The following is an 11,853-nucleotide window of genomic DNA, read 5'->3' on the forward strand; positions in this document are numbered from 1 at the left end:
CCCCGCCCCCGCCGTCCGGAACCGCCCCCGGCGCAGCCCCCTCGCCGCCCGCGGCCCGCACTCAGCGCGCCTGGCTCGCTCGGGCCCCGCCCCCCGCGCGCTTAACCCTTTCGCCGCCGGGGACGCGAGGGGCCGGGGCCGGGGCGGGGCCGGGGCGGGGCCGGAGGGCGGTGCGCCAGGCTGGGTTCCCCTTGCCCGGCGTTCGCGCCCCACCGCGTTCTCCCGGCCGGGAGCCGGCAGAGGGGCGTAAGGACGCACGGCCCTACCCGGACAGGAAGTGGGCCCGGGTTTCCCACTCCTCGGCGGCCGCTCCTTCCTCCGCGGGAAGGCAAGGGCCGCGGAGGCCGCGGGCTGGCCGCGGGGTGGGCAGCTCAGCTCGATGCTTCCGGAGGTGCGGGCTGTGGCCCTGGGGGGCTGAGAGCAGCGCAGGTTCGGTGCCAGCCGGCATGCACGGATGATAATGAATGGACGGTTAACCAAGTATTCATTGAGAGCTGGAGAGGGTTAGGCATGGTTCAGATTGCTAGGAATATGCAGCAAAAACCCTGCCCTCGGGGAGCTTGCTTTCCAATGGGCGGGAATGGATGGATCGGTGCAGTTGTGTTCTCTTAACTTTTGAGAACTTTGTGCTACTATAAATTAGTTTTATACGTTTTACCCAAAGTCCACCTTCGATATTAATTGATCTGAAAAAGTGGAAGAATAAACACTAAAGAAGAAAACTTTCTCATTGAAAGTTTGTTTAATATTAAGTTTTAAAAGTACTTATGGAGGGCTTCCCTGGTGGTGCGGTGGTTGAGAATCCGCCTGCCAATTCAGGGGACGCAGGTTCGAGCCCTGGTCCCGGAAGATCCCGCGGAACAGCTGGGCCCTGGGCCCGTGCGCCACGGCTGCTGAGCCTGCACTCTGCAGCTCCCGAGCCACAACTACTGAAGCCCAGGGGCCTGGAGCCTGTGCTCCACAACAAGAGAAGGCACCGCAATGAGGGGCCCGAGTGCCCAAACGAAGAGTGGCCCCCATTCTCCGCAACTGGAGAAACCCCGTGCACAGCGACGAAGATCCAATGCAGCCTAAAATAAATAAATTTAAAAAAATAAAAGTACTCATGGAGGACAAAAGGTATTTTTCATAAATTAAATTGGCAAATATTGGATTTATTCCTACCAGTAATGAAGGAGTCAACTAATCACTTTCCAGAGGTACAAAATGAGAAAAGAACTATTTAATTCCTAGTCCCTTTTTTATTAGGTCCACAGCTATTTCACTTCTAAGTAAATACAATTTCTTAGAAATGGCACAGTGTATGAAATGTGATTGAGTCTGGACTTATCTGGAGTTCCGAGATAAATTTTCCATCTTAAGTTTCTTGACTCCAGTATTTAGTCTTTGGTCTTTAATTCCTTTATCTGACATAAGGAAATGAGAAAGTAATGCCTATATCGGACTAAAGCTAATTTAACTTCAAGACTGACCTTTCTTAAAGTTGGACCTTAATCTCGTGAGGAATAGAAAGATCCAGAACTCTGGAACATCTCAATTTTCCATCTGTGAAAAGGTGTTCAGATCTTCAAACTGCAGCCATATCTATTAGGTTGAACCCTATGAAACTGATTTCTTTATAGGTCAAAACCAGAATACCAGCATTTCAGATGGTTCAACCTAATAGCTCCCTTGTGTTTCCACATGACCATTTGTAGAGGATATGGTGGTGGGAATTTCTTGCAAAGGTGGGATGTTGCTATCCCTTAACATTAAGAGTTTAGTTAGAAAGTCCTGGGACATAGTTAGGTACTAGAACCTCCACATTTATAAATGAGAAACATGAAATAAAGAGAATGACTTAGGGCTCATACTGATGACCGCCAGCTCCAGACCCTTCCAAATATAATTGAACAACTAGACACGGGGTTCTTAGCTGTATGATTTAATATTTCATTACCTTGAAACCCCAAGGAGGAAGTCCTAGATGCCTACTTCAGCCATCACAACCATCTCTTAAGTCCTAGTTTCAAGACCTTCAACCCCAAATGGATCTCTTCCCAACCCCTCTCATGCAATCGATCATGGAGTCCCATGAATTCTTACCTCAGAATCTCTCCCACCAACTCTCACCTCCACCACTCTTCATGGGGCCCACACAAATTACCCATGGTTACACTGCCTCCAGTATCTCCCCCCTTCAACACATCTTTCCATTAGAAACATCTACTGAGCACCTACTAAGTGCCAGATGCTGTGCTAGTTACTGAAGACAGAAAGATAGGACAACCCCTGTTGGTGGTTTTAAAATATGTCCTCAAGTTCTTTGATATTCCAACCTTCAAGAGATAGCAATTAATCCCCCTCTTCCCCTTGAGCGTGGGCTGGATTTAGTGGCTCACCTTTAACAAATAGAATAAGTGATTGTGTGTGACTTCCAAGACTAGGTCATAAAGGCATTTTGTTTTTCTCCTTTCTCTCTTGTCTTGATCACTTGCTCTGGGGAAAGTGGGCTGCCATGTTGTGAGGATACTCAAGCAGCTTTAGGGAGAGGTCCACATGGACAGACACCAGGACCTCCAGCCAACAACCAGTGCTAACTTGACAGGCTTCTGCATGAGCCATCTTGGAAGCAGATCCTCCAGCCCCGGTCAAGCTTTCAGATGATCACAGCCCTGCTGACCTCTTGACTGCAACCTCATGAGAGACCCCCTAGCCAGGACCAGCCAGGTAGCCACTCCCAAATTCCTGACACACAGGAGCTGTGAGCTAATAAATATCTGCTGTTTTAAGTCACTGAATCTTGTTGTCACTGGTTATGCAGCAAGAGGTATGCTAGAGCTTACAATCTATTAGAAGAGACAGAGACATCATTACAATTCAGTGTGATGATGGTGACTCTAAGAACAACTTGAAATACATACCCTATGAGTGCAAAGAAAAGGTAACTTAATTCTGTCTGGGGTATTGGGAAGAGGACATTTGGGCTGGACATTTATCTGGTAGGATCTTACTGATAGAGAATGCAGGAGCGGGGTGGGAGATGAATTTTGGAGGCTTAAGATGGAGCTAGGTTGTAACAGGTTTCAAATGCCATGATAAAGAATTGTGGGGCTTCCCTGGTGGTGCAGTGGTTGAGAGTCCGCCTGCCGATGCAGGGGACGTGGGTTCGTGCCCCGGTCCGGGAGGATCCCACATGCCGCGGAGCGGCTGGGCCAGTGAGCCATGGCCACTGGGCCTGCGCGTCCGGAGCCGGTGCTCCGCAACGGGAGAGGCCACAACAGTGAGAGGCCCGTGTACCACAAAAAAAAAAAAAGAATTGTGACTTTCAGTGTATCATAAATACCTTACAATTTTGTCAATTATACCTCAATAAAGCTGAAAAAAATTTTTTTTAAAGAATTGTGACTTTATTCTGCAAACAATGGGAATTTTTAAAGCAGGACCAAATCTGTCTTTAAAGAGAGAACCATCAGGAATATGAAAGATTGTTTTGATTTAAAAAGAGTGGTATCAGGAAGACTACTTGAGAAACTATTAGAACAGCCCAGTTAAAAACAAAACAAAACAAAACAAAAGAAAACCCTTCTCAAAGAATAGTGGTGATAAGAATAAAAGAGAGGTGAATTATTTCAGGGACAATTGCACGGGTTAATTAATTGGATTTGGTGATTGCTTTAATATATGATGTATAGGAGTTGGAGGAGTCAAAACTTTAGGCTACGATGACATAAATCATGGTGGGACCATTAAAAAACATATATGGGGACTTCCCTGGTGGCACAGCGGTTAAGAATCTGCCTGCCAATGCAGGGGACACGGGTTCGAGCCCTGGTCTGGGAAGATCCCACATGCCATGGGGCAACTAAGCCCGTGTGCCACAGCTACTGAGCCTGCGCTCTACAGCCCGCAAGCCACAACTACTGAAGCCCTCGTGCCTAGAGTCCATGCTCCGCAACAAGTGAAGCCACCGCAATGAGAAGCCCGGGCACCACACGAAGGGTAGCCCCTGCTCTCCACAACTAGAAAAAGCTCACGTGCGGCAATGAAGACCCAACACAGCCAAAAACAAATTAATTAATTAATTTAAAAAAAAACACGTATATGGAACAACAGAGAAAGAACAGTCATAAACGAGGAGAAGCTGGCTTCAGCTTTGCACAAGCTGAGCCTGAGGAGTCTCAGGATGTTCAAATCGATGCTTTGACAGGTCAGTTGGAAACCATTGGACTGGATTAAGGGAGAGAAAGTCAGAATTAAAGGTATTTGTGCTTCATCTGCAAGGGGACTGTGGAAGCCATGAGGTTAACTAAGTGTTCCCAGGAGGGTGTGCTGAGTGAGGAAAAGCCCGAGGTCAGCAGAATCTGAAGGACCCCCAACCCCGAGAAGGGGGGAGAAGGAAAAGGAAAGGGGTCGGGTTGAGGAAGCCATAACGCAAGCATTTCACCAGGGCAGGTTAAACCAGGCAGGATAAGAGGACGAAGCCCCTAGGTGCTGGCATTATGGCCTTTGAGGGCCCACTCTTTTTTTTTTTTTTTTGCGGTATGCGGGCCTCTCACTGTTGTGGCCTCTCCCGTTGCGGAGCACAGGCTCCGGACGCGCAGGCCCAGCGGCCATGGCTCACGGGCCCAGCCGCTCCACGGCATGTGGGATCTTCCCGGACCGGGGCACGAACCCGTGTCCCCTGCATCGGCAGGCAGACTCTCAACCACTGTGCCACCAGGGAAGCCCGGCCCACTCTTTAAAAAAAATTTTTTTAAATTGAAGTATAGTTGATTTACAATGTTTCAGGTATACAGCAAAGTGATTCAGTTATATATATATATATACATATATACTTTTTCAGATTCTTTTCCATCATAGGTTATTACACGACATTGAATATAGTTCCCTGTCCCACACAGTAGGGCCTTGTTTTTTACCTATTTTATATATAGTAGCGTGTATCTGTTAATCCCACATCCCTAATATATCCCTGCTCCCCCTTTTCCCCTTCAGTAACCGTAAGTTTGTTTTCTATGTCTGTGAGTCTATTTCTGTTTTGTAAAGAAGTTCCTTTGTATCATTTTTTTAGATTCCACATATAAGTGATATTATATGATATTTGTCTTTCTCTGTCTGACTTACTTCACTCAGTATGATAATCTCTAGGTCCATTCATGTTGCCACAAGTGGCATTACTTCATCCTTTTTTTATGACTGAGTAATATTCCATTGTGTGTATATACAACATCTTCTTTATCCATTCATCTGTCGATGGACATTTAGGCTGCTTCCATGTCTTGGCTATTGTAAACAGCACTGCAATGAACATTGGGGTGCATGTATCCTTTCGAACCATGTTTTTCTCCAGATACATGCCCAGGAGTGGGATTGCTGGATCATATGGTAACTCTATTTCTAGTTTTTTAAGGAACCTCCATACTGTTCTCCACAGTGGCTGTACCAATTTACATTCCCACCAACAGTGTAGGAGAGTTCTGAGGGCCCACTCTTAATTGGACATTGGAGGAGGCATAGTTAACAGTGGGTAGAAGATGAGAAAAGGTGAGAAAATAGTCTATTCTTTTAAGAAGTTTGGTGAGAAAAAGGGAAATGGATGGTGTCTTAGGAGATACAGAAGATCCAAGGAAGGATCTTTATTTTTTAAGATCAGAGCATATTTGGAGACAGAGAAAAAACACTCAGGAGAGAGAGATGGAAATCCTTAAAATACTAGAAATATGGGAGATCGTGGATGATACCAAGGAGGAGGCATGAGGGTCACTCCAGCAACAGAACGAAGAAGGGAAACTCCTCTGAGGCTGGGGCAACAACGTAGGATGGGTGAATCTATAGTTAGGTCTGGATGTGGAGGAGATAATAACCTTTCATGTTTATATTATGCTTTACAGTTGCCCTGTGAGGGAGGAAAGACAGTGATTACCAACCCCTTCTTATAGCTGTTCTGAGACACATGAAAGACCAAGGGCCACATAATTAGCAGGTAGCTGAAACAGGACTCAGACTAGAGATCAGCACAGGGTCCCCTCTGCCCACCCAAACTGGAGCCTTTCAGGCTTCCTAGAGCATGGCACTGATCAGGTAAGCACCATCTGTCTCTCCCCACCTGTCCCATCGTGGCAGCTGATAATTCTGAAACACCAATGCTTAACTAAATTGGAGTAGCCCCTCTTTCCAGAACAGACCCTGTGGTTTCCAATCTCTGTGTCTTTGTTCCCCTCACAAGGCCCTTGTGCTATGTCCCTTTGCCTATAAGGTAACTATCCTTGAAGATAAAGGGTGTGTACCTCTTCCTTCACAAAGCTAAGTGTCTTCAGGGCACTTAGGCTGGAGGCGTCACATAGCATTGTGCATACCTCTCAGGTAGCAGCAAGTTCTCCTGCAATCAGTGGATTTGTCTATGAGTTTTACACCCCCTTTGGATGGTGTCACCTTTTAGGGCAGGAATCTAGCCATTCGCTCTCATATTCCATCAGCACCAAACACAATAATCCCACGTGGTGTGTTCTCACCAAGTGTTGTTTTAGTGAATAAATGATTGAAAGAGAGATGCTGTTGCCATGGCCAGTATAAGTGTGACCACTAACCCCAGGAAATGGAAAATGTCTTTTCTCGTATAACAAGAAGTCCTGAGTTAGTTCATTCCCAGGGGTAAGTGATTCATCCAAACCTGGAGTCTCACTGTCCTGCCACTTTGCCACTCTGTGTTTGCTTTTGTCTCAGACTTGTCCCTCATGGTTACAAAGGGGCTGCAACAGCTCCAGGCATTCTATCTTTCATACAACAAGACATAAAATTCAGACAAGAAAGAGGGGGGCATTTTGAAGAGTGAAGAAAACTTTCCCAGAAATCCCAGACTTTCCACTCATGCCTCATTGGCCAGAAATGCATCACATGCCCATTCCTAAACCAGTCATTGGCAAGGTGAGTGGAACTGACATGATTAGATTAACCTCACCAGGAAGGCATCCTCAGAGGAGCTGAGGAGACTTTCAGCCTCCTTTGAAGATCCTGACTAGATCCTGGCAAGAAAAAAGGTGGGGAACTAGTATGGAGCAGGCATCCAGAAGCATCTGCACCATAATTTTTGTCAGGGCTTTTTACTCTATATATTTTCACCTCTTTTCCTCATGGGACTCATGGCACTCTTGCCCAAAATGAGTCTTGCTTTCTGGTTTCCGTGCAGTAGACACATGAACTTTGCAAATGTCACACACCTACCAGTCACTGTTGAAGTGTCTCGCTGATGGAGCTCCAGCTTGACAAAGTGTAGTGTTGGTGCTCCGACGGTCCAGCATATTATATCAGGCACAACATTCTTGCCTCTGATACCACAGTTTAGTGGAATCAGTGGTATACTAAGGTCAGGGCAGTGGAAGCAGTCAGCCCTGGGGGCACGCATGAAGGCGTTGCATGATCTATAAAGAATTTTAAAACAATGATAAACCTCCAAAGGCAATGTGGTATCCTGGATTTAACCCTGGAACAGAAAAAGGACATTAGTGAAAACATTGCTGAAATCCAAACAAAGTCTGTAGTTTGGTTAATAGTATTGTACCAATGTTAATTTCTGTGTTTTGAAAAATGTACCATGATTACATAAGCTGAGTGAAAGGTTTATGAGGACTCTCCATAATATTTTTGCAACTCTCATGTAAATCCAAAATTATTTCAAAGTTAGAAACAAATTTTAAATGACAAAAGTGACTAAAAATTCTTTGTTTTTTAATTACCACCATGGCAATTCTAAACAATGTTAGAGGTAAAAATAGTTCCCCAAATCTTTTGGTCTAAATTCTAAACAATTGTTGTTGCTGTTGAGTTTTAATAATATGTATGTAAATTTCGACCTTGCCCATTTTTACTATTTATCTTTTAATAAACATTGCATCCTACATGAAAGTTAATTCTAGTAACTCTCATATATACAGCCGACTCCTAATACACAGGGTCTCAGATGCACATATTTGTTTCCAGTAAGTTCATACCCATCTGGAATCAGCCTAGCTCGTTTCCAGCACAGCCAGGTCTCCAGTGTGACAGAAGCTTGGGTTTGAACCACAAATTGGAAACAAACAATGATAACAGTGATTTTATAGATGAAGAAACAGAACTTGTTACTTTAATTCTGTCATTCTTTGTGACCACTGGCAGCTCTTATTTGTGTTTAAAATTTAAAGAAGTAAGACAACAGTAACAGAGTACAAAATGCCTGCATCCCACACTCACTCACCTTCGGCAGTTAGGCAGTAACTCAGAAAAACCAAGTCGCTTGTCCAGTGGCAGCTAGTGACTCAGGGGCAGAGTAAGACATGGGAATCAGGACTCCTGACCACTCAGGGTTCTAACCACTGCCCCCTATTTCCTCTTTCCAAGTCTCATTCAGCTGGAGACAGACTTATTCCAGACGACTAATGAGTGTGCCACCTGACATGCAGAAGGGAAGTGGGGGGGCATTTTTAAAAAGAGACACAACTCAAATTGACACTAGAAATGAGTACATTTCAGGGGACTTCCCTGGCGATGCAGTGGTTAACACTCCGTGCTTCCAATGCAGGGGGTGTGGGTTTGATCCCTGGTTGGGGAACTAAGGACCCACATGCTGCATGGCTCAGCCAAAAAAAAAAAAAAAAAGAAAAGAAATGAGTACATTTCAGTCAGAATTCCTGCAACCAGGAAAATACTGGAATACAACATTTGGGGAGCAAAGGAATGATTTCAGATCTTGATTCCCACCGAGTTCTCCAATTTGGGGGGCATCTTTCAATGGAAACTCTCTGGGGAACTTATCCTTAGTTTGTTTAAGAAGAAAGCAAGAACTATCTGAATGGCACCTCTGTGGTGCAGTGGGCATCACAGCGAGGAACAGCTCAATAGCAAGAACTCTGTGGAAGGACAGTTTCCACAAGCCTCTGCCTTCCCTGAGCAGCTCTCGCCCAGTCTGGGGAGAAAGGCAGACACTGTTCTGATTAAATTTAAGCAGCTCCCTGTGAACCTTTGTAATCAGTCCTTGAAATTCATCCCATCTCTCTTTCTCACATCACAGCCCAGGATTCAGGAGCCATTCACTTGCGAGCTGTCAATCATGAACACTACATGCAACTACTGGGTGTGTCTTTGCCCAGCTCCCAACGACAATAATGGTTTAGGGGTGCCCCGCTCCTCACTGAGCTGTTAATTGACCTCCTACTGCATGCTTGGAAGGATGATGGATGAGTGGAAGGGTGGGTGGATGGATGGATGGATGGGTGGAAGGGTGGGTAGATGGATGGAGGGATGGGTGGAAGGGTGGGTGGATGGATGGATGGATGCATGGGTGGAAGGGCGTATGGTTGGATGGGTAGGTAGATGAGCAAATGGACAGATGGATTAATGGATCAGCGTGAGGGAATTCATACCACTCCATCTTTATACTGGTGCCCAAGGTAATTGCATAGTGAAGGGGCCCCAAGGGGATCCTGCTTCCACACAGGAGGCATGTTCAAGAACAAAGATATATCTGGGTTGCGTAGAACTTAGCCATGGGGTAGATTTAAGGCCATGGGAGACGGGAACCACAGCTTTCCATCTGTGTGCCTTAGCAACCAGCTCATTCCCTACTGCAGAATAGGTGCTGAGAGATTGTCTGTTGACAAAAATGAATGAATGATTTGAGAAACACAAGGAAGGCTCCCCCTGACCCTGATACTCACCCCCACATTCTGATTTTTTGTTATTATATTCCAACGTGAAAATTTCATCCCTTTGTAAATTAGTCATGTATCCAGAAAGTGTCCAGTTATGATGCAAAATATTCCTGGATGCTAAATACATTAAGCCCTTTTCATCTGTTGTCTCTCTGGCAGGAGTGAGCTGGTCACACTGCTGTCTCGCTTGATTCTTTGCTGATGAGGTTGGGCACAGGGCAAGCCCAGAGGTTTCTCTGACCGGGCAGAAGGGCTCTTGCTGAGGAGTGGGAGAGGGTCCTCCAATGCAGGGGGCACCAGGGTTCTGAGGAGGGACCCAAGACCCCTCTCCCCTGATCTCGGCAGCCAGCCCCTGGCCCCAGCGCCTTCTCAGCGGCCCCTCCTCCATAGGAGAAGAATTCCTCACTTTGTCCCCTGGGTTTCCACAAGCTGGGTGGGGGGGCACTGAGGTGAGGAAAGAAAGAAAGAAGAGGAAGAGTGAGAGCAAGAAAATAAACACGAGAAGCGGAGAGACACAGGACAGTAAAGAGAGAAGAGTGGAGAGAAAGTGAGGCTAGATATAGGCAGGGGGTAGGAGAGAGGAAAAAAATAGATTCTCTTTGCAGCACAATGCTTCTAGTAATAATATCATCATTATCTCGCCTGAACAGATGTGCGAGGACTCTGTCTACTCATTATACAGCATGAAAATGGAACGAGTTTCCATCAGCCTCATCGGAAATCTTGGCAGATGCTGTCAGCAAGTGGTGCTGCTTCTGAGATGTGATTTTTCAATAGCAGATACGGTACTTTTTGACTGGGGTTGGGAAAAAGAGAAAAAGGGAGTTGATTGTGCTTTTTTTTTTTTTAATTTTGAAATTCTTTTCTCCAAGGAGGTTTCGCTTTAGACCACATCGAGCTCCTTGGACCAGCCACGTCAGCATGACCAGTGGTCTGGGGCTGGCCTGCAGTCTTAGGGCCACGCTAGACCCTGTGCCAAGGCCTGTTCCTTGGAAACAGCCCCTCTGCTCAGCCTCCAAGGCACGCCCTGCGAGGCCCTGACTCCTCTACTCCCCACTATTCATCGTCTCCAGTCCCCCCTTCCACTTCCGCCTGGACCTCGGTGTCCCTGTCTTGCATGGAGACGTCTGAAGTGTGCAGTTCAAGCAAAGAGCCTTTTGTTCCCAGCTGAACAAGGCCCAGGGAGCCCGGCAGCGCCAGAGACAGGAGTGGACACCCTCCGTCCCTAGACGGAAGCCTCACAGTGTGCAAGCTCCTCACGACCAGCGCCACCTTCCCCGGGAAGGCGGCCAAGGCCTGCGGCCCCGGGTAGGAAATCCCCAGTGAGAGGCCCTTCCTGAGCGCCACAGAAAATGCTTCTTTTCATCGACTCCAGTCCCCTTCCTTTCTAGCGTGAAGGCCCAACACACCCCCTTCCTGGCCTTCCACACTCCGTTCACATGCCAAGTGCCCCACCCAGCGCCTGTTGGCTCCTGCACCCTCAGCTGGCCTCCCCCAGCCCCTGGAAAGCCTCCTCTTTCTCCCAGTGGGGCTGCCCGCTCTCCCTCCGCCCAGCTCCCTGGGCCCTCACACCAAACTCTTCCATGCGTGACCTAACATCTCCAAGAGGCTCCCGTCAGGTTGGACGGAAAGTGTTTGTTGACTTTGCCAGATTAGCAAGGGGAGCAAATTCCACGGATGCCTCAGTTCCAAAGTCTCAAAGTTCAGACCTCCAGTTTGATAGCAGGAGTGAAGTGATGGAGGCGGCCTGAGATAGCACAGAAGAATAACAGCAACAGCAATCGCTCTGGGTGGAGCAATTACTAGCTGGCAGGCAATTGTCTCTGCCCTCTCACGAACTTCTAAACTTAATCCTCACAACAACCTCGGCTACAGGTACTGCTGGTAGCCCCAACTTGCATACGAGGAAATAGAAGCCCAGAGATATTAAGTAACAGGCCCAAGGCCCCAGGCCAGTAGGAGGCAGAGCAGGGTGTGCCTGGGGATGGCACTCCTGTCCCCATCCCCGCCTCTCCAGACGTGCCCTGGGGGTGGCAGGAGATTTGGATTCCAGCCTGGTTCTGCCACTCTGCAGGTGGGTGACCTCAGGCCAGCTGCACTCTTTCCCAATCAGAAAAATTAAGAGAGTGAGGTGATTTCTTGGGGCACTTTCAGGTGGTAATGCTGATTTTTTCCTGATTATAAA

The sequence above is a fragment of the Hyperoodon ampullatus genome (assembly GCF_949752795.1).
Source record: "Hyperoodon ampullatus genome assembly, chromosome: 10".
Classification (NCBI taxonomy): Eukaryota; Metazoa; Chordata; class Mammalia; order Artiodactyla; family Ziphiidae; genus Hyperoodon; species Hyperoodon ampullatus.